This window comes from Aedes aegypti, chromosome 2, assembly GCF_002204515.2.
Source record: "Aedes aegypti strain LVP_AGWG chromosome 2, AaegL5.0 Primary Assembly, whole genome shotgun sequence".
Lineage (NCBI taxonomy): Eukaryota > Metazoa > Arthropoda > Insecta > Diptera > Culicidae > Aedes > Aedes aegypti.
In genome coordinates, this window is record NC_035108.1 from 62,487,282 (window position 1) to 62,511,517 (window position 24,236).

General features: G+C 35.5%; 1 protein-coding gene across 3 annotated transcripts in view; it reads left to right on the forward strand.

Annotated features, from left to right (window-relative positions):
- Positions 1 to 24,236, forward strand: part of LOC5576943 (sorbin and SH3 domain-containing protein 1) — a 554,761-nt gene that overhangs the window by 90,202 nt on the left and 440,323 nt on the right. For 2 of the 3 annotated variants that reach the window (XM_021841001.1, XM_021841008.1), the window contains exon 1: positions 7,166 to 7,249. The exons of the other annotated variant lie outside the window; for it this stretch is intronic. The gene's annotated coding sequence lies outside the window, so the exon portion shown is untranslated. Of the gene's footprint in view, positions 1 to 7,165; positions 7,250 to 24,236 lie in introns of those variants that run through there. 3 annotated transcript variants of the gene reach the window in all.

A 24,236-nucleotide genomic window follows, 5' to 3' on the forward strand; every position in this document is an offset into this window, starting at 1 on the left:
AATTTCAGAACTTTCTTTATAAACCTCTGCAAGAATTTATCCAAGAATCACTCCAAGAACATCTTCAGAGATAACTCAATATGTTTCTTTAAGGATTCTGCCTGGAATTACGCTTAAGATTCCTTGAAGGATTTACCCTGGGAACCTTTTAAGAATTTCTACAATGGTTCTACCTAGCGTTTTTCGAAGGAATCTTTTGAAATTTCCCAAGAGATTCCTCTAATTATCACTCGAATATGGGAGACTTAAATGTCTTTATGGAATTTAGGTTGAAGGAAATCCTCCTTCCTATAGAGATTAATTGAAAACTATCCGGATGGATGCTTTAAGTAGTTTTCCCAAAAATCTCTACAAATATTATGCGCATGCAAATACACGGGCCCAACAAGTTGTTCAGGGATTAGTCCTGAGATTTATTAAACATATGCTTCAGGAAAATATCCGCTTCGCTATTGAATGTGGAATTGGTCAAAAATAAACAAACACAATGTATAAAGACGGTTCTTTATTTGCATATGATTGATTCTTCCAAATGTGGCTGAAAAATCTTATCCAAAATTCTCTAAAACTTTTTCAAGTATTTTTTTTTTTTCAAAAATTCTTCAAGAGATGTTTTAAGAAATCTTTCAATTGTCTCCTTCTAGAAATATTCCCAGAGATTTGTTCTTCAATCACTCCAGAATTTTTTTAGCTAGTTATTCAAGGGATTTTTCATGAAAACTTCAATACGTTTCTTTGGAAAGTTCTGCAAGGAGTTCTGATCTTTCTATGCATTCCTTGGAGGAAGTTTTGCTACGAATTCCTCTGCATACCCCTCAAAATTTATCCCCGCACTTCCTCAATAATATTGCAAGTCATGCTCATAAGAATTCTATTATTCTTCAGAAATATCAGGAGAAAATATTCTTGTTATCATCGAATAAATGATAATTTTTCCAGAAGATCATTCAAAGAGCCCTCCAATGAATTTCTTCATATTTTCTTTATTGTTTTTTTTTCTGTTTTTTCTTGAATTCTTCAGGAATTAATCGGGAATTGCAAAGAACATTTTTTTTAGTTTTTTTTTTCCAGGAATTCTTGCAACAAGTCTTGCGAAAATATTTTTGCAGATTCTTATTTCAATGTATTAAATAATTTCGCCAGTGAACCCTTCAAAGATTTTTGGAAGATCTCCTTCAATTATGCCTGCGAGGATTTTTCCAGGTTCTGCAATGATTGTGCTTCGGATCCATGAAGAATCTATTTCCAAACATGATCTAGATATTTTTGGGGTGTTCTTCCAAGTATTATTCAAGAGCTACCCCACGAAATGAATTTAGGGCAACCTGGGGAACCGATTGGTTTCCGGCGATAAATAAACGCAAATTTTATTTGCCAGACTTTCCGGGCGTTTCGGTCGATTTGCTGGCTTTCGACCATCTTCTGTGGACTAATCTTCCAGCCGTTTGCTTACATTCGACGGCTATTACTTTCACAGAGCATCTTTTTATCAATTGAAGTAATTCTTATAGCCATTCATTGAATAATGTCGCCAGTGAATCCTTCAAAGATTTTTGGAAGATCTCCTTCAAATATTCCTGCGAGAATTTCTCCAGGTTCTTAAATTATTGTTTTATACACCAATCAAGGATCTATTACAAAACATCATTCAAATTTTTTTGAAGTGTTTTTCCAAGTATTCGAGAATTAAATATATGTATTTTGTAAATATTCTTCCAGAGCATACTAAAGAAAGTCTACAAATAACTTTACCAGGCCGTTATCGGCACATATCGTTTGAATTCAATTTTCTTGTAGCTTTTCGCTGGGATATGAATGAAACCAGAAGAAAAGCGTATTGATCAACTCAAATTGGTAAACCAAGCGTGCGCAAGCAAGCTAAACAGTTCGCAATAAGGCAATTTATAAAAACTTTAGTATTTCTGCTCGTCATATATTTTATATTCCTCCTGAAACACATATAGAACTTAGTGGCTTCGTATCACTGTGGGCGGTTTCCATATAGACTGGCGGCCAAAAATATTTTTTCCATCTTATGTCGTATTTATGAGTTTTATGATACAAATTTGATGTTTTATTTTCAAAAATAAGGTTTCGAGACTAACTTTTGAATAGGGCCTATAACAAAATAATAAGTTTTGTTATGCATCATTAATATAAGCCATTTATTTGGTTAACGCTGTGCAAATCATCATAAATATTAGATCTTATCTAGAAATGATGATATGAATAATTAAGCGATATTCAGTAATCCTCTAAATTATTTTTTAGCTGTTTTTAATAGAAAATGGTTTAAAATATTGGAAAAATTCAAAAAGCCCCAAATCAAAAAAGGTGCAAATTTATGCAGCCAAATTCTTTACGATCCTTTAGTTTACATCTCAAAGTACCCTTAGAAGTAAATTTTAGCCTGAGACAACTTGGGACAAACAAGTATGGGATGTGTAAAGTGTCCTTAGAAAAACAAATATATTTTTTTTCAGTGCACTCCCCGCATTTTTCGATCTAAAGTACGAATTTTTATTTCATATTATTTTTCTAAGATAACTTTTTGAATAAACATTCGGACAGTGTATAAAAATCTGTATAAAATATTACAATTATGCAGTATATCGTATTCCATGTGTACCTTGTGTTTACACTTAATATTTGATACTTCTTGAAAGCTCTAACTTTGACATACTGTATCAATTAAACTATAAAAGATCTTGCCCTTATATTCCAGGAATATCTTAATAGAAGTGATTACTATGGAATGATGTACAAGAAAAAACTATCAGAACAAGTCGTTTTTTCGATTGTTGGCCACCTGATCGCCCATAGTGCGTATGGGCCGTTTAATCCACGTTTATGATTTATAAAGAAGCCGAAATCCAATAACATCACATTGTGAAAGCGCTAGCTTTCATTTGAAGTTTAAACTTTTTTGGCAGCCATTTTGAATTTGGTCTTTTTTTTTAATTTTATCAGAAAACCCATTTTTTTAACTATTAGCGCATCGCTCGTTTTGAAATCTACAGCCATCGGAACGATAAATAAAAAGTGATTGTGAGTAAGAGCAACAACAAAAATACCTGGCGAATTTGACATATATGACGAGTGCAATCAATGCAAATTGATGTTCTATGTACAACAAAGTAACAAATTTTCGATTCTTTTCCTAAGTCAAATGATGAATCGACCTCTCATTTAAGCTAAGTATGCTGTTTCGACCAAGAAAAGTAAGGAAATTCCGTAATGGGTCAAGACATTTCCAACAGAGAGCCCCATTTGAAATGATATTTCTTCTCAACTGCATACTACGATCAAAGAAATGTGGTTTTCTTAGCGATTTCTGGGTAGAAATTTTCCACGAAACTAGATAGGCGATTACTTTTCTTGTCAGCAGCGAACCAGCCTTGAAAGTGTAAAAAACTGGCGGCCATCTTGGATTTTGACGCCAACTTGGTTTTCAGTTCAGTCCTTGGGTAAAAAATGCACTGAATCAGTCTCAAACCTAGAACACTTTTAGAATAATGGCTTGAAGCTAATTCCGGCCAAAATAGTGACTTTTCATTTTGCTACACCAAAAATGGCAAGAGACGTTTTTGAAGGCATTCAATGTTGTAAATTTCAATCATTGATAGTGCCTGTTGTGACGAAAATTTCACTTCGCCTTCCACAAGTGCTGATGGCCTGTCAAATGTTGTATTTCGAAACAAATTTCTTTTTCCGGTTTAGAACTCCCATTCTGGCTTTCGTTGGTAGTCAGCTTTGACGTTTGTTTCATCATCCCTCACACAGCACCTGTATTTGGTCAATACCTCCGTGTATTCGCGATGACGGAAGCAATTACCACAGTTGACCCTATGCGTGAAGCTCCGTTTTCTTTGCATGGCAAAGCATAGGAAGTCAATTTTCAAATGCTTCCAAAAAATTCCAAACATAATTTAATTAAATTCTGTTAAGTGTACGGGGTTAGATCTATAATAAGCTATAGAATCCGCAGAATATTGAGGAAAGAATATAAAAATCAAAATAATGTGCCTTCAATGTAGCCCATCAAAAGTTTATCAACATGTACTGAAAAGAATTTAAATAGCTATAGTAGTTAAATTTATATAAGCATTTGAAATTGCACTTCCTATACCTAGCCGTGTAAAATGTTTGACGCTTAACGCACAGAGTAAACTTTTTCCAGATGGCAGCACCGTATCTTCGTTAGAGCGAATTTGCGATGACGAAAGCAATTACCACAGTTGACCCTATGCATGAAGGTCCGATTTTTTTGCATGGCAAAGCATAGGAAGTCAATTTTCAAATGCTTCTGAAAAATTCAATACATAATTTAATTAAATTCTGTTAAGTGTACGGGGTTAGATCTTTGATAAGCTATTGAATCCGCAGAATATTGAGGAAAATACATAAAATCAAAATAATGTGTCTATAATGTAGCCCATCAAAAGTCTATCAACGTGTACTGAAAAGATTTTAAATAGCTATTGTAGTTAATTTTATATAAGCATTTGAAATTGCACTTCCTATACCTTGCCGGGTAAAATTTTCAACGCTTCACGCATAGAGGTAACTTTTTCCAGATGGCAGCACCGTATCTTCGTTAGAGCGAATAAGGTCTTTCCGCGATAGGACTGACAGCTAAAAGTGTGAAACAAAAGGGTAAACAAAACATGCGAGTTTTACCAGAGCTTACATTTTCCTTTGTATTCGAACGGTCACTCCGATCGCGAAACGTCAAAAGCTCATGGTAAACAAAAAACCAGCTGATCGCACACAGAGAAATCAGATTAGAGAATATTCAAAGATGTTTTCAGCATACTTCGTTATTTTTTTTTTTTTTTCAATTGCAGAAATAATGTGGTTTAACGAATTTCTCTATTGTCTAGACGTTCAAAATAATTATACAGTCGACTCTCCACATCTCGATATCGAAGAATACTAGATTAAAAAAGATCTCTCCGTTATCAGGAAAATTACAAACAAACAGACGTCATTTCGTCTATGCGAATTGTTTCGAATCCCTAAAATCTAGACTAGTAACCTTTGATAATGGGCATTTCGACATACGCATGGTGTACTATATTGATAAGGTGAAATATTTCGAAAACTTACAGCTACTTGAAAAAAAAAAACTTGTCGTAATGTCATGAGCGGCCTTAGAAAAATATCTGTTCAACTTAGGAACCAAGCACTCATCTCGAGCTTCCTCCTCGTTTTTTTTTTTCAAGGAAAAGGTCTATAAATTTCTTATTTATTTTACGGTCATACCACCAGTCCTGATTTTCCCATAGAAAAAAAAAAACAAAAAAAAAGGGAAAATATAATCTTTCTTGTGGGCTTCGTGGCTGTGCGGTTAGTGTCACCAGGCATTTAGCCGTATCGTGCTAAGGAGTGTGGGTTCGATTCCCGCTGCAGACCGGAAAACTTTACGTGAGGAATATTCTCCGACTGTTCCACTGGGCGTTGCATGCTAGTCCGTTGTCTAGTGTGGTGCTTCCTTCAAAGGGCAAAATGCCCACTGGAAGCATTAACGTGTCGGTGTCTTCCTCATTTAAGATCTAATAGACTTTTTTTGCTTTAAATTTCTTTATTAGTGTAATTCCAAACAACACTATCATCCTAATTTAGTAAAACAAATTTAAGATTTTATTAACATTTTGTTAACAACTTATTACATTTGATTTGCCGTAACTTCAGATTTTTTACAGGTGAGTTGATTTCACCTGTACATAAGAGAAAAAAAACACGCTTTGAATTTACTTAAGCTGTATATTGTTACTTAAACTGTATGTAGCTTCAGCTGTGTTTCAACTGAAACACCTAAAGTTTCAAAAACTTTAGTTTCAATTGCGGTTTTATACGCCTATGAATGATGATTGCAACTCCCCCACATGCCCCATCAAGTCTATCATTACGATAAACAAAAAAGTTAGGATCTCTTTTGGGTTTAGATCCAAATCTGACTATGATGATTTAAGGCACACTCAGATCATTTGATAAACATTCTTGATTTTCGTGGCAATTAAATAAAAATAATCAATTTTTTGATTTTTTCTCCTATGTTAACACTTCTCGCGGAACATTACTAAAGGACCTATCTAACATTGAGAGGCTCTCTTTGTTTACTTTCTCTTTCATTAATAACTGAGTCACATTAATCTCTTCTGTTGCGTTTTTTGTATAAAACGCTAGTCAAGGAAATTGACTTTTGATCTATAAAAATTTCCCAAAATCTTTAGTATTCCACTGTTATAATCGAAAGAGAACGAGAGAGGAGAGAATCTCTCATTTGTACATAGGTCCTTTAGTAATGTTTCGCGAGACTTGAAACAATACAGATAGACCGACGATAAGGGACCGAAAAAATAATCGACATATTTAGAGATATCGAGATGTAGAACATCGCGATGTGGAGAGTCGCCTACTGGCGTTCAAAGTTAGGACGGATTTTTTTGCGATATCAACGGTAAATAAAGCACCGTGCGTGCAGCTTTCGCCTTTTCACAAGCCGCAATCGCGCCGCGAGAACAGCCTTCCCCCTAATTGATTGCATGTGGCGGCGGTTGGTGACGGTGCGCTTCGCCATGTGTCGTGCCCTTTTATGACAGATCTTGCTCTTGATCAATCGCAGAATGCAACGCGCGCCCGGTGATCTTGCCGTAGAGGTCATCCCATAGCTAGCTGACAGCAACGTGTGCAATATCATAACGATTCATAACTGATGCGAATTGCGACTAGCGTCAAGTACGACGACCTGTGTGTGCAAAACTCGAAGCCGAGCAGCTGATTAGACGAATCGAATCGCTAGTGTACAGTGAGTGAGAAAGTGAGTTCAGCGTGTGCACGTGGGATGATGTCACCAAACGATCGTTGTGTGTGAGCTCGTCTCTGTGATGCTGTTTTATGCAAATTGTGACAACACGTCGTGAATAATTAGCAAGTTTGTAGCTGCCGGCGAAAATTGTCGCGGAAACCGCAATCGATCGATAACAGTAGTTGTGGTCGGTGAGAAACCGGATCGGTAATAATAATTTAGTGGTGACCGCAGAAAAAGGTTGAAAGTTGCAAAGCTAAGCTTCAGCAGCATCCCCAAAGTGGCATCCTATAAGCAGCAAAATCATCGGAAGAGAGATTTGTGTGAGTGAGAGTGACGGTGAGTGATAATACGGTGTGGATTTCGTCGACCGAAGACGTGATAATAATCCACGAAGGAGAGTCGTGCAGAAGCGAAGCCGCCTCAAGTCAACCCGAAGTGAGTAAATTGATTCTAATGAGTGGGGAGAGGAGAGGGAAAGGGTCGGAAAGTTAGGAATAAATTATCGGCGATCGCGGTGGTATATTGATTCGTTTCTTCTCTGGATGTTGTTTGGGTAAAACAGCTGGGTGATCATACCTAAGAATTGAGAGAGTTAGAAGCAAAGGGATGAAATGATTAATGTTGATAATTGCATCGAAATGAGCAATCAGTTCGATGCTCTAGACAAATTTTCCGAACATCAAATCGAAGCAGTCTCTTGTTCATGCTCTCTGATTAAAGTGAGGAAGCAAAGAGTGCCGCCTATCGTTATCAGTTGTTCTGAATTTGGAGGATTTAGGCAGGAGATCTTGAATTCAATTAGGGGATCAAGAATCTCTTCCAAATAACAAATAAAGGAGACTGTCGTATTTTTCCGGAAACTCTTAAAGATCGCGAACTTCCTAAACATCTGGATGAGAAGAAGCACATTTTTTTACTTATAACGACAAAACTGCACATTTGTTCAAGGTCATCTAAATAAAAATAAAGCTTCCGAAAAAGCAAAACTCTTGTTCGATATCCGTGTGTCATGGGAACAATTCCAGAAATCTGGTGAAAATTTTCAGAACCCCACTCAGTGCCGTCGATGCCAAAAGTGGGGTCATTATACTAAACATTGCTACATAGATGCTAAATGCATGATTTGCGGATGTTCTTCTCACGCTAAGGAGATGCGCAAATTGCAGGAGCAACCATAAATCTTTTTTGTTTCAGTTATAAACAGGGAAAATCAACTCACCTCTACAAATTCTGAACTGCTACGGCAAATGAAACGTAATATTTTGTTAACAAAATATTAATGAAGCCCTAATTTAGGTTTACCAAATTAGAATGATAGTGTTGCGTAACACAGAACACCTAGATATGAGAAAATCATGAAATGTTTGAAATAATACAAATAAAGAAGTAAAAAACAAAATTGAGACCATCATTAGAGGGCGCCATATGTTTTGGTATCGCTAATGATCTTCAAACTGCATTAGTCCCATGCTTGAATGTTGACCTAAGCCACATTTAAATTGGTGACGCGTGCCATTAACAACGTGTATCCACGAAACAGGTGGTAAGAAGATAATTGCTGCTTCTAGCTTTAGCTTCCAGCGAAGTCATGCTGAACAATTTAATTTTGATTTACATTAGTATGACGATCAGTTCTTCCAATTAACGCAAGTATGTACCATCCTATAATTCAATGCTCGCATATTTTTGCTTACTGAGCAAAGGGTAGCAGTTCAAATTTTCAACTATTCTGTTCGGTAGTTTTCGCTGTTAGGGGCCTTCCCTAGCCGAGTGGTAAGAGTCCGCGGCTACAAAGCAAAGCTATGCTGAAGGTGTCTGGCTTCGATTCCCGGTCAGTCCAGGATTTTTCCGTAATGGGAATGTCCCTGACTTAAAAGACACTACACGTTAATGTTTCCAGTGGGCTATTAGCCCTTTGAAGGAAGCACCACACTAGCCAACGGACTAGCATGCAACGCCCAGTGGCACAGTCGAAAAACGTTCCTCATGAAAAGTTTGTCGGTCTGAGGCGGGAATCGAACCCACACTTCTTAGCACGATGCGGCTAAATGCCTTTGTGACATTAACCGCACGGCTACGAAGCCCACAATGTCCCAGACTTCCCTGGGCATAGAGTATAATCGTACCTGCCACACGATATGAAATGCAAAAATGGCAACATTGACAAAGAAAGCTCTCAGTTAATAACTGTGGAAGTGCTCATAAAAACACCAAGCTGAGAAACAGGCTTTGTCCCAGTGAGGACGTTAATGCCAAGAAAAAGAAAGAAAGAACAGCTGTTATTGTTCATGTTGAATTAGCAAAACAAGTTTTTTGCCTTCTTAGCTTTCTGCCGAGAAACAGCCCTGGCACCCTAGCTCATGTGCAATTTACCTACAAAAAAGGCCACATCGTCTCATCGTATGGCCAGTCTGGGGACCCGGCATCGTCCGATAACGATGCTAATTTTTTAAATTCAAATTTATGACAAATTAAATGCAACCGGTCAGCACCATCAAGTCTCTGTCGTGGCCTTTCTGCCAGTTTGGCTGGGGCCTTGATCAAGGCAAGCAATTCTCATATTTTTTTCATTTTGTTTTTTCTCTATCATCTTCATTTGCAAATGATGACGATTATCGTTTGGTTCACACTATCATCTCTGGGGCCGTTCTCCTACTATCGGTCCCCCTGCATGGTTCAATGATATACGACATCATAAGTCAGTTCCAACACAAATCGTAAATAAAATGGCATTTTCAGATTGACGTTTTTTTATCTATGAAGCAAAGTGGAACAAAAGTTTATTTTTAAGATTTCTAGCTCAATTATAATCAAAGCAAGGGACTTTGACTCCAAACATCATATAAATCGATCAGGATTCAGGAAAATTATAGTGGTGACGTGAAAATTGTATTTTTTTAACAAACTTTCATTGCATAAAAAAAAACAAATATTTTTAGATTTTTCATGTTAGATTTGAGCTGGGCCTATCGTAAAAAAGCTTTACGATGTTTGAGTTTTTTTTTTTTTCAACATGTTTGGAAACCAATTTTGGCTCATAATGGGGCAAAAGTTCGAATCAGCGGAGTAAAGGTTCGAGGCCTATACTGTCGCACAAAAAACTTGCAACATTTTTAAAACCTAGTACCTTTACATTTAGCGAAATATACCTGATCGTGTGAAAAAAAAACCATAACAATTTGTTTAAATTTCTGATCCAAAAGTCTTGTGTGTTTTATGCAACCATCAAGTTGACAGGTTTTTTTTCTATATTTATTGAAGTGACTATCTGGGGCTGGGATTCGATTGGCGTGGGTTTGTATTTCCGTCAGCGAACTTTTTCCCCACAGTTGATTCGAATTCGAGTGTCAACTTCCCGGCCATTTTGCTCGTCCCGGGTTTCGGGACAAAATTCAAAGCTATTCCCGGGATTTCTTAGATTCCCAAAAAAACCAGTATATTTTGTTGAAATGCAAGTAAAAATTCTTGAATACAATGATTTAACAATGAAATATAAAGAGAATTTAACGTTCCAGGACAAAATGTTAATTATAACAAGTCATTATGTTGAAACAATTAACTTCATACAATTTACTTCAAAACTTTGGAGAACAAACAAAATGAAATAAGATCATTGAAGGTATTATAGCAGATCATGCTAAAAATAATAACTGAAAATTTTTGACTGAAGTTTAGGTCAAGTTTCAGATTGGCTTTCTCAGCTAAAGCATTTAAAACCTAATGTTGAAGATTAACACAATTAATAACTTTTTCAGACAAACAAATTTACACTTATCTGGTAATTTTCATAACAATACACTATTCGACAAAAAAAGTCGATCTGAATGCACAGAGACCGGACACCCCGGGCTTGAAAGTATAAAAATAAACAAAAATAATGGCGTTTTCAGAATGTTCGTGTCTGCCCCAGGTCATTTTTAAAATATACTTGAACTTTTTGCATTTTTTATTAAAAAATCTAATCTAATCAATAAACCGACACAGTGTTTTATATTCAGGACAGCGGAATTCATGTGCCATGTAATGTTTTCAACTTTAAATACAATATGAAGAGTTGTAATAAGATTTGCAGGGAGCCCTCCCCCCTTTTTTTGTACCCTCCCCATTTTTAAAGTATCGCAAATGATGGAATATTTGATATACAGGGGGTTGTCAAAATAACTGGGACAGGCGAAAATTGGGCCAACTTTGGAATGCTGTAACTTTGACAAAAATTGACCGATTTCAATTCTTTAAGAAGTAATGGACGGGTCAACTAATCTAGTTTTGAGGTGCATCCACGGAGATGAACTATGACCACCGGATACCGGTGATAATCCGGATTTCCGGAAGCATGTCTTATGCAGTAAAATTATGACGTGTTTTTAGCAAAGGTCTCGGCTAAAAAATCAAAATTTTTTTACACGTGAAGATAGAAGATCAAATTCTGAAGCGATTGGTGCGCCAAGTATTAAGATCGGTCCAGAAACAACCAAGGTATGACCATTTCCCCGGAATCGGTGCCGGTAGTAGATCCGAATTGGGATCAAACAATTTATTCACTCAAAATGTGTCGCGAAATATTGTTTTCAGCCCTAGCTTATCATAAAATACCCTATTATAAATTGAAAAAGAGTCTTGTACAGATTTGGCCACTCATGGCGCCACCAAGTGCCCCGGGGGAACCTTGCATAGGGGACATTTCGATTTTGACACCAAAGCATATCATGCGACGGCTCATTCTTGTCTTGTCGTAAATAGGGCAACTGTAGACTCAAAATGGATAATTGACTACAGTGGCCACTTTTGGGACCACCGTAATTTCCCGGAGGAACCTGTCATTGGGGACAATTGAAATTGAACTCCAATACATATCGTGCGACGGTTCACGGGGAGGCACTTGGTGGCGCCATGAGTGGCCAAATCTGTGCAAGACTTTTTAGCCGAGACCTTTGCTAAAAACACGTCATAATTTTACTGCATAAGACATGCTTCCGGGAATCCGGATTATCACCGGTATCCGGTGGTCATAGTTCATCTCCGTGGATGCACCTCAAAACTAGATTAGTTGACCCGTCCATTACTTCTTAAAGAATTGAAATCGGTCAATTTTTGTCAAAGTTACAGCATTCCAAAGTTGGCCCAATTTTCGCCTGTCCCAGTTATTTTGACAACCCCCTGTATATCAAATATTCCATCATTTGCGATACTTTAAAAATGGGGAGTGTGCAAAAAAAGGGGGGAGGGCTTCCTGCAAATCTTATTACAACTCTTCATATTGGACTTAACGTTTTAAACATTATATGGTGCATGAATTCCGCTGTCCTGAATATAAAACACTGTGTCGGTTTATTGATCAGATTAGATTTTTAAATAAAAAATGCAAAAAGTTCAAGTATATTTTAAAAATGACCTGGGGCAGACACGAACATTCTGAAAACGCCATTATTTTTGTTTATTTTTATACTTTCAAGCCCGGGGTGTCCGGTCTCTGTGCATTCAGATCGACTTTTTTTGTCGAACAGTGAATTACATATTTTTTTAACTATTCTCAATGATGCTTTTCCATTTTATCAAATAAAATTTGAGTCCGAGAAAATATGTGTTGCATCGAAATTTAGTAGTTTTCATCAAATTTATCAAATTTTACGTTAATTCCGGGATCCCGGGAAAACTTAGCAATTACAAAAAGCTCGCACATTAACAAAAAATTTTGAAGGTCCATTGCAATGTATTTATTATTTTTAATTGTTTTAAGTTTTCTGAAAATATTTACCACTTAAGTCGAATTTTTGCCCCGCCTTACTCTATGAAACTTTAGACATGTATTAGTAGCGAAACTAAATGACATTTCCCATGATTATTTTTTTTTAATTCGAGACAAAATACCTTTTTATTTATTTATTTATTTATTTATTTATTTATTTATTTATTTAACAAAAATTTGGAAGAGGGAAAAACCCCTTTGAGTGATTTTTATAAAAATCTTTCTCAAACAGGCACAAAACCTCTTCATCTTTTCAAAAACGTTATAATATGAATATATAATCTATAGGCTCCAACGGACATAAACCATAACAGGGCCAAGTGCATGAATTTCCAGGGGAAACATTATCATATGGATAAAGGAGGGTCATTACGAAATTATGGTATTAATCTGAAAATAAACAAACAAAAAAAATGCACGAGTATCAAACAATATATGAAATTTCATTCAAAAAGTCAAATAATAATTTCAAAATAGAAGGACATTTGCTACCAAGTATATCACGAACAGATCCAGGAATACAATTCATAATGTTTTTTAAGCGATTCTCAAATTTAATTCTAGGTAGGACATATTTTGAACATACAAATACAATATAATCAATATCTTCATAAAAATCACCGCAATCACATAAATTTGAATCCTTCAAATTTATACGATATAAATGACTGTTACAAATATAATGATTTGAAATCAATCTTGAAAAACAACAAATGAAGTTTCTACTAAAACTTATATTTTTAAACCAGTGAGAATAATTAACTACAGGACAAATAGAATGACACCATCGACCTTTGTCGCTTGAATTCCAAGAATTTTGCCATTCATCTAAACAAAATGATTTAAGTTTAGAATAGTATTCTGAAGCAAAAATATTACGATTATAAATTATACCACGAGCAACACCCAGTTTTGCTAAACAATCAGCTTGTTCATTGCCATATATATCACAATGAGCAGGTACCCAAACAAATTTTATCAAAAATCCTCGAGAATATAAGTCAAATAACGTTTTTTTGAGTGCTAAAAATATATGATGTGATTTGAAATTGAAATTAATGGAATTCAATGCATGTAGACAACTCATGCTGTCAGAACATACTATAAATAAATTTGGTTCACAATCATTAATTAAGTTACATGCATAGTATAAAGCAATTAATTCAGCTATAAAAATTGAACAAGGATTTTGTAGTTTAAAAAAATGACCTAACACAGTATTATATACTCCAAAACCTGCAACATTTTGAATAAGAGAACCATCCGTGAAATAAAACTGATTGCGATTAATGCCTTCAAATTTCCTTTCAAATAATAAATTAGCTAAACGAGAATGTTCTTGTTTTGGAATTTGTTTCATCTCTTCATATAGAGAAAAATCAATTAGTGGTTGAAATGTATGAACATTTATATTGTAATTATGAAAACCAATAGAATTATCAGGATTTATATTTAACGCGGAACAATAAATATAAGAACTTAATATTTTACTTGTGGGATTAATTTCATATAAAGTTTGCAAGGTATTAATTATTGGATGATTGTATGAAATGTATTGAATCAAAAATTTACAATTTAATTTGTGAAAACGAATTTTAAGAGGTTCAATGCCAACTAAAACTTCGATGAATTGAGTATGAGTTGAACTCATTAATTTTAAACAAATTCGTAAACATCGAAATTGAATCTTCTCTAGTTTTGAAAAATGAGTTTGAATAGCACTACTAAATGTGAAACATCCATATTCCATTACTGAACGAATAGTTGTTTTATAAAGGGTTATCATATCAGAAGGGTGAGCACCCCACCAAGTACCAGTAATAGTACGGAGAAAATTTATTCTTTTCGAACATACTTTCTGAATATATGAAATGTGATTCTTCCAATTTAATTTTGAATCAAACCATATACCAAGATATTTATAATCAAAAACTTGTTCAATTTCATAGCCGTTTAAATATAAACAAATATTAGTGATTGAATGTTTTCTAGAAAATATTATATATTTTGTTTTTAAATAGAAAATGTGAAACCATTATTATGTGCCCAGGTATCAATGTTATCTAAGGAAAGTTGCATAAAATGTCGTATGATTTCTCTGTTTTTTCCCACTAATAGATATAACATTATTATCTGCAAATTGTATTAAATAACAACCATTAGGAATAATAGAAGCCATATCTGAAGTAAATAAATTATATAAAAATGGACTCAAACAAGAACCTTGTGGAAGTCCAAAACAACTATAACGAATAGTTCTTGAAGATCCATTATGGAAGAAGTGCATAATTTTTAAGGAAAATAAATTGTAAATGAAATTTGAAATCATGTTAGGAATTTTTAAATTATTCATTTTGTCGAAAAGCAAATCAATCAAAACAGAATCATATGCACCAGAAACATCAAGAAAAGTAGAAACAACATCTTGTTTCTTGTTAAACGAAAGTTGTATTTGAGAAGCTAAGAGCGCAGTACAATCACGAGTACCACGACCTTTTCGAAATCCAAATTGAGAAGAAGAAATATGTTATTACTCTCAGCCCACAGTTCCAAACGATTTAATAACATACGTTCCATAAGCTTATGTAAACATAAAAGTAAGCTTATAGGTCCACGACTATCAACTAAAGATGGATCCTTACCAGGTTTTAAAATACTTACTACTTTAACAAAACGCCACTCAGAAGGAATAATATTTTGAGAAATAAATGAATTATATATCGAAAGTAAATATTCTTTTCCTTCATCTGGTAAATTTTTAAGAACAATGAATTTTATATTATCAATACCTGGAGCAGTATTATTGGTTAGTGATAAGGCTAAATTCATCTCCGCTAAAGAAAATGGAATACACAAATCAGGAAAATGATTCACACATCTTGTTTTGTAATTTACAAAATTGGGAACAAAACTTAGGCATATTTTGGATGCAAATAGATCAATCCACTCTTCTGAATATTCTTACACATTTGGAGAAGTACAATCATAATTCCTCAAATTTCTAGCTACGGACCATAATTTTGTAAGTGAAGTATCTTTATCGAGACTTTCTACAAATGTTTTCCAATAGTTTCTTTTCTTGAATTTAGTAATTCTAGTGAATAATACTTCAGCTTTCCGATATGAAAAATAATGTTCCCTACAACCAGATTTACGAAATAGTTTAAATGCAGCAGATTTATTTTTTAAAGCAATAGTACACTCATTATCCCACCAAAAAGAAGGACGCTTTCTCTTAAAAACACCTGGAACAACCTTTATTTTCTGAGCTTTATGTAAACAATCAGTTAAAAGTATTGAAAAATGATTGTACTTCTCCAACACAGAAATAGTAGTTTACGGAACAAGTTGCAGAATGATGATTTTTACAGCACGAGTCGTAAATTTATCCTACGAGGCTTGCCGAGTAGGATAATTACGACGAGTGCTGTGAAAATCGAGTTCTGCAACGAGTCACGTACAACATTTTTTGCAATTTCGTAGAAGACCACTTGAGGGTATCAGAAATTACATCGGAATGCATTCACCATTATTTTAAAATTTCCGAAAAATCGTTATGTAATGATTCATTACGCAACTCAAAACAGTTGCGTAATGAAAAAGCGTTGCGTAATGAATCATTACAGCACTAATTTCAGTTAGGTAATGACTATTCCCGCACTGCAAACTTCAGTGCAGGAAAGTAGGCCGTTTCATGACAGATTGGCATAATGAAAAACAGCCTATTACGATGAGAAATTGCAAAAATGAATTACCATCATTATACAAAGAAAATGATACATAATCGGCAAATTTAATCCAATCCACATTGTTACATAGATCAGGAACATGTACTTCTTGTGGCATTTTGTTATGCATAGGATTTTGAAATTCAATTGAAATAGGTAAATGATCACTATTATTTGGATCATCAATAGTTTTCCAAGACGACATCATGGATAAACTATTAGAACAAAGAGATAAATCAATACATGATGAATGAGAAGGAGGTAAAAGATCCATCAATTAAAATATTTAAATTTAACTCATCAATCAATTCCAATATCAAAGAACCTCTTCCATCAGAGTTATGACTACCCCACGCTATATTATGGGCATTGAAATCACCCAATATATAATAAGGAGAAGGAATTTCTTTTAATATACATTTAATTTGCGATAAAGAAAAACTTACGTTGGAAGGTAAATAGAAACAAACAATAGAAAATTCAAAACCATCTTTTCTAATTGAAACGGCAATATATTCAATTTGTGATTGTATTGATATATCCAAATATTTAAATTCAATATTATTTCGTATTCCAATCAGAACTGCTCCATATGAATCACAACGATCTTTTCTAAAAATTTTGAATTGTGGAACACGTAAAAATTTAGATTCTGTTAGCCAAGTTTCATTTAAACAAAAAATATCGGTATTTAAGCTATTTATCAATGCTTTTAATCTATCGAGTTTGTTAATGATACTGCGACAATTCCATTGTAAAATATTCAAACTATTTGTATTTTTTGAAGCCATTAGGATGAAAATAAAGATGTAATGAGTGGTCCAAAATTTTTCAATTCATCCAAAATAGAAGCCACAAAAGGTAAGATAATTTTAATAATTTTTTTCCAAAAATCACTAAGACCTAAAAATTCAACTAATTCTTCTAAAATATTCAAAATGGAACTATCGATACCTTCATTTTTTCTATCTCCTGAAGTATTATTAGTGTTTGAATCAACATTATTAGAGGAGTTATCAACTTTTTGAAAACCAGGAATGATTTTGGGGGTATTGGAAGCATTGAGTGAAGGAAAATGTGACTCATAAGAAGTAGATGGTTGAGGTTCAAAAGTAGGAATAGATTTTCTTGAAGAGTTATTATAAGTTCGTTTTCTTTTGTTCGGAGGATTGTAAAGAAAATTATGTTGTTTGTCATAATCATTATCATCGACATCAGGTAATAATGCAAATGAGTTTGAAGTACTAATATTATCAGAAGATTTCATTATGTCAGCATATGATAAAAGATTTTTGTTTTTAATTTTTTTATTCAATTTTGATTGATGCTCAATTCTGTCAAACTAGTATGTTTTTGTCTACAATAAATACAAACATCAGAATTTTTCTTACAATCTTCCGATGAATGAAGATCTCCACATTTGGAGCATTTCAATTTATTCGAACAAAAATTAGATGTGTGGCCAAAAAGGAGACAACGCTCACAGTGCATGAGCTTAGGGTAGTAAAGTCTAACATGAAAAATGACGTTATCAATCACAACATAATCTGGGAGAACAGATCCAGAAAATGTTATTTTTATACAATTAAATTGAACATATTTTTATTCATTACCACTAAAAATTAATTTTGATAAACTATTACAATCTAAAATACTAACAGGAGCAATGGATTTGTTTTTAAACATACCAGTACCATTATTCCTATTGTCGTCACAATTTAAATCTTCATCGTATATAACTCCACTGATTTCACAAGAATCACATGGAGCATACACACGATAAGAATTTACAAATAATTTTGATTCTAAAAGAGAGTTGGCATCCTCTCGAGATGCAAAAACTACTCTTAATTTGTCGAGAGAAATTTTCTTGATTTCTTTTACTGATTTAAATTTTTTGTAAACCTCAGCAGAAATCAACAAAACATTAATAGGTCTCTCCTTTTTTCTAAAATAAACTACATATGGACCCGGAAAAGTGGATGGATAAATTTTTATGCGGAAAGGTTTAACTGAAGGGGTTTCTATAGAATGATCATTTTCATTTGAATCTCCTTCACCTGAATCAGTTTCCATAATTGTAGATAAATTCAAAACAATAAATATAGAATAGGATAGGAATAGAGAAAAAGAAACCTGTACTATACTATAATAATATAATAATGATACTTATCGAGCTTTCAACAAAGAGAATGTGTAGTTGGAACCACCAAATTGAAGATCCAGGAATCTTATATAATCCAAAAATCGTGCCACTCGAACAGCAATACTCTTGTCAATACGCCAAACAAACTTGAAAGCCACCGCCAAATCAACGTACAAACAAACGTCCCAGGAACGTAGTCTTCAAATCTACCGAGAATCAGACCCCACACGCACGCAAGTCTCAAGATTGCACAACCACTCTTTAACGAATCCAAACGATCCAAATACGGTCCTTGAAACACCTCCTTACACGTTAATCCTCACAATCGGAAATTCTTGAAAAAATCGTTTCTGAAAAATTGAAAAAAATGACAAGCAGAAAAAAGACCATCCAAGCCGGTCAAAGCCTACTTACCTTTTTTGAAAAAATACCTTTTTAATAGAAAGATTTTCATAATTTATAAATGTGTAACTCAATAACAGTGCATTTCATTAAGGTAAATGAATTCATCTATGAATTTTTAGGAAATAATAAGGACTATCAAAAAATAAAAGTCGATTTTCTCCAAACTTTACCCACATTATGCTACATTTTTTGTAGAAAGCTTAAGTCTAGCCCTATCTTTGGACTAATAATCGGACCATACGCATTTGGTAGTATAATTTTTAAGTTCAACCGATCGAAGTAGCAAATAAAATTAGTTTCCACGCAAAATTTTCTTTCTAGTTTTCCATAACTTAAGAATAAAAAGAATGCATTTTTTCGACATTTTTGCCCTTTTCGAATGTTGTTGGAGGTGTACAAGTTTGCACTGTGTTTATTTTGTTCATGCTATTGATCAACCATCCTGGAGTTTGAGCAAGGACTTTAGCTTTGGACAGGAAAAAATACAGTAATAAGAAAAATTCGGATGTTATTGTATTGATAAAATTACTTCACATGTTATAAAACGTAGTTTTACGAATATGTGTTAAATTACTTCACATGTTATAAAACATAGTTTTACGAATATGTGTTCTCTTAGAGCATATTTTATCATAAATTATGTTTCATACTCCCATAGTATTTTCACCAATCTGATTGATTGGAAGCTTGATGTAAACAAATTTAATAGAAACAATTTTGTTTTCTGTACATAGGAAATGTTAATACTTAATAAACCTACATTAGTATACAAAGTGGTCGAGATGTTCGTCATTACTCTTATTTAACAAATTGCATAGCTCTAAAGGAGCCTTGCTTACAAGGGAGGATCACAATAGCGCCCCCCGAGGATTTCAGCCGGACTATTTTTATTGGATTCTATATATCAAAATATAAAAAAATCCGAAGCCTTTCAGGTGATGGGCCAGTGATGTATCCTGGAGGGGCTGTAAAAGGTGCAAACTTCGCATATCGAATATTACAGTTATATTTTCTTATTCAACTAAAACTATAATTTTAAGGCTGATTGCAGTTATTTCGGTCAGAATGTATAATTATCTATATTAAAAATGTATATTTATTATACCAAAGGTGTATTCAGGGTGAAAACTCGTGGGTACCATTTTATAATAACCTGCATTTTTTGGTATAGATTTTCAATCCCTGGATGCTGTTTCCACCTTTACCGCGAAAATGGAGAAAGACCACATGATATCTCCAATAGTATAGTCAGGAAAAACATAGATAAAGGCAATGTTAGCAATGTAGAAGATATGGAAATAAGGTTTGTTCTGGCAAAAGAAGAGAGACCTATGAGTGTTTTTCAAAACTACGCTTTTCAAAATATGGAAAACCCCCAAGGGGCCATCCATAAATCACGTGGTAACATATTGAAAGAAGAAGGGGGGAGTTCTACCATAAGACCATAGTCCATAAATATTTCAAAGTTTTTGTAAGGACAATAGACCACAAGAGGATAAAGGGTCTGGAAATTCATGGCTGCTTGGGCACGTCAGGAGTTAATCATCAATATTAACCTCCTTTTCCCGAGCAGCCTAGATAGCCGTGTAGTGTCGGTAGCGGTTGTTTCAACTGGCTAAGAATTAACACTACGGATTGCCTGTTCCGGTGGTAAAAGTCCACCTCACAGGTGACCCCTAATTTATGGTGTGATGCGTACCGTGCCTAAGAATGAATGGTTAGGGGGGTCTAAATAAAACCTAACCGCAAACGGAGCCTGTGGGGTACCAGGGCGCCCTCCACAGTATTGAGTCCTTCCTGTGCTACCCGGAGCAATGGTGCAGGAGACCTTGTGTTTCTCCGAGATAATCGGCTGCCCTTCTTCAGTCTCTATCTTGAGGCTTAATAAGGGTGGGATTATGAATATGTTGACATTTAATTTAAATTATCACCTATATGGATTCGCATTATGCGTTTTACACAGTGTATTCTGTGCTCTTTCGCCTTTGGCGACTTTAAATAGATACCGATCTGGTTTTTTCGTTGCTGGTCTTTTTCGTGCTGAGATTGCAAAAAGCTTAATCCTGCCTAGTTTGGGTAGTGGCTACGGTTAGGTTAGCTCAGATCAATCTTCAGCATAAAAGAACAGCAACGATCAATCTTTGCAGACTCATGCAAAATGGTGCAGCCCAAGTGGCGCTAGTTCAAGAACCCTACTTTCGTAGAGGGAACTTCTATCTAGGTAACCTTGTGGACCCAGTTTTTGCTACTTTTAGCAAGCTTGAAATGGCAAACTCGCGCTCCATGCCCCGCGCATGCGTGCTCGTTAATAAAGCAATCGTTGCTACACTCATTTCTGAGTTAACTACCAGAGATGTATGTGCTGTCACAATCGATGTTTCTGTTGGTGACCTCAACAGGAAATACGTCTATTGTTCGGTATATTTACCACATGATGAACCATCCCGAACGGATGACTTCAAACGAGTTGTCGTACACTGCGTAACAAAAGGCCTTCCGCTGATTGTGGGCAGTGATGCCAATGCTCATCACATCATCTGGGGCAGCTCGGATATCAATTTGAGAGGCTCCAGTCTGATGGAATACTTAAGTAGTACAGACCTTGGATTACTTAACATAGGTAATCGCCCAACCTTCATGGTTTCTAATAGAGAAGAAGTGTTAGACATAACGCTCTGCTCGAATAGAATCAGTCACGAGTTGACGAATTGGCATGTATCCGATGAGGAATCATTATCTGATCATCGCTACATCTTCTTTGAACATTCAAATGTAACTGCGCAGACTTTGCGTTTTAGGAATCCCCGGTCAACAAACTGGGAACTCTACATTGAATTGGTTGCGACCAAATTTCATGGATATTCTCCGTCCATTGAAAATCCAAGTGATCTGGATGATGCCGTTGATACTACAACATCCTACATTATGGAAGCTTTTGAAGAAGCATGTCCTCTGCGCTCTGTAAAGACTACAAGAGGGACCCCATGGTGGAATTCCGATCTGACTAGACTCAGGAAACAATGTAGAAAGAGTTGGAACAGACGCCGTTCAGCTGGATCAGAGTCGTTCAAGTCAGCTCGCAAGGCTTACAAGAAGGCTCTTCGTTCTGCTGAACGATCCGGCTGGAAAAACCTTTGTACAAATGTTTCCAGTTTGAGTGAAGTCAGTCGGTTGAACAAAATTCTTGCAAAATCTAAGGATTTCCAAGTGAACGAAATTCGCTTACCTAATGGCAGTGTTGTGAAAAACTCAATTTCTCATAACTCACGCTTGAGATTTTTCAAGCGTGAGTTGTCAATCACGCAACTCAGCAGTCAAAAAATCATGGATGAGTTGGCTCACCTTTTTGACTCATTGTCTCATATTTCCACAGTTTACTCACACACGGCAATAATTTCTTGTTAGTCTGGTAAAATTATGTTAATACTTTCTAACGTAAACAACAACATTCGGGTTTCACGAGTTTTTGCTGGGTTTTGCGACTGAATCATTTTTCACGGTTTGAGGTGATTGAGTTGATTTTGCATCAAAATCTCAAGCGTGAGATTTGCGAAGCAGATCTCTTATGAGTTTGCTCTCACGGGAGAGCGTATTGATTGAGATTTTGAGTGTGAGTCTATCAACACTGCCTAATGGTGACTTTACTTCTTCCGATGAAGAAGTTTTAGAATGTTTATTCAATACACACTTCCCCGGATGTCTTTTCATGAATTACTGAATCGATTCAATGGGCACTTAACAGTTTTGCTCCTTTCAAATCTCCAGGAGCGGATGGGATTTATCCTGTTCTGCTCCAAAAGGGATTTGAGTCTATCAAACATGTTTTGAAAAAGCTACTTGTAAGCAGTTTTGCTACCGGGTACATTCCCAAATCCTGGCGTGATATTACTGTAAAGTTTATCCCAAAAGGAGGACGAAGAGTTTTAGACCAATCAGTCTGACCTCTTTTCTTCTGAAATGTCTGGAACGCATTATCGATCATCACATCCGTGATGTTTATTTGGCAAACATGCCACTTCATGTGAATCAACATGCTTACCAATCTGGAAAGTCCACTGTGACTCTTTTACACAAAGTTGTATACGATATCGAGAAAGCATTCGCTCAGAAGCAATCGTGCTTGGGTGTTTTCCTGGATATTGAGGGTGCCTTTGATAACGTGTCTTTCGATGCCATATTGGAAGCCGCACGAAACCATGGGCTACCTACAATGATTACCAATTGGATTCATCAAATGCTCAAAAACCGACATCTTTTCTCGACATTGCGTCAAGCAGCGATTCGAAAATTGAGTGTTTGCGGATGCCCCCAAGGGGGAGTCTTGTCACCACTTTTGTGGAATCTCGTAGCAGATACGCTATTGAGGCAACTCAATAATTGCGGTTTTCCAACTTATGGATTTGCCGACGACTTTCTAGCTCTGATAGTTGGTATGTGCATAAGCACCCTATTCGACCTGATGCAAAGTGCTCTTCAGGTAGTCGAGAGTTGGTGTCGCCAATATGGCCTTTCGGTTAACCCGAATAAAACATCTATTGTTCTTTTTTTGGAAAGACGAAACCGCGATGGAATTCGACCTTTACGTCTTTTTAGCACTGAGATTAATGTGACTGATCAAGTAAAGTATGTCGGAGTCATTCTAGATTCCAAACTCTTATGGACAGCTCACATTGATTTCAGAGTCAAAAAAGCTTGTAAGGCCTTCGGTCAATGCCGGCGAACCTTTGGTAAAACTTGGGGCCTCAAACCCAAATATATCAAATGGATTTACACAACAGTTGTTCGACCAATATTGGCATATGGATGTCTTGTGTGGTGGCAAAAGGGCGAAGTGAGAACAATCCAATCAAAATTGGGCCATCTCCAAAGGATGTGCTTGATGGCGATGTCTGGTGCGTTCTCTACAACTCCCACAGCAGCGCTCGAGGCCCTTTTCGACGTTGCGCCACTACACATATATCTTAAACAAGAAGCACTTTTTTGCTCTTACCGTTTATGGGTACTGGATCTACTGGAGAAAAATCCAGTGAATCGTAGATCTACACACACTTCGTTGTTTCCACTTTTGGTGAATTGGGACAAAATTGTCCTTGCTCCAAGTGATCTCACAATTGCTTGTCACTTTCCTTACAGGACATTTACCACACAATTCCCTTCACGGAAAGAGTGGACGTCTGGCTATTTGGAAAGAAGTATATCAAACAATATAGTATGTTACACTGATGGCTCCCTTCTTGAAGGTAGAGCTGGTGCAGGAGTATATTCTCATGAGCTAAGGCTGAATCAGTTTTACTCACTTGGTAGAAACTGCACCGTTTTTCAGGCGGAAATATTTGCTCTTATGTGTGGAGTGCAATCAGCACTTCAACAGCGCGTAATGGGTAAAGTCATATACTT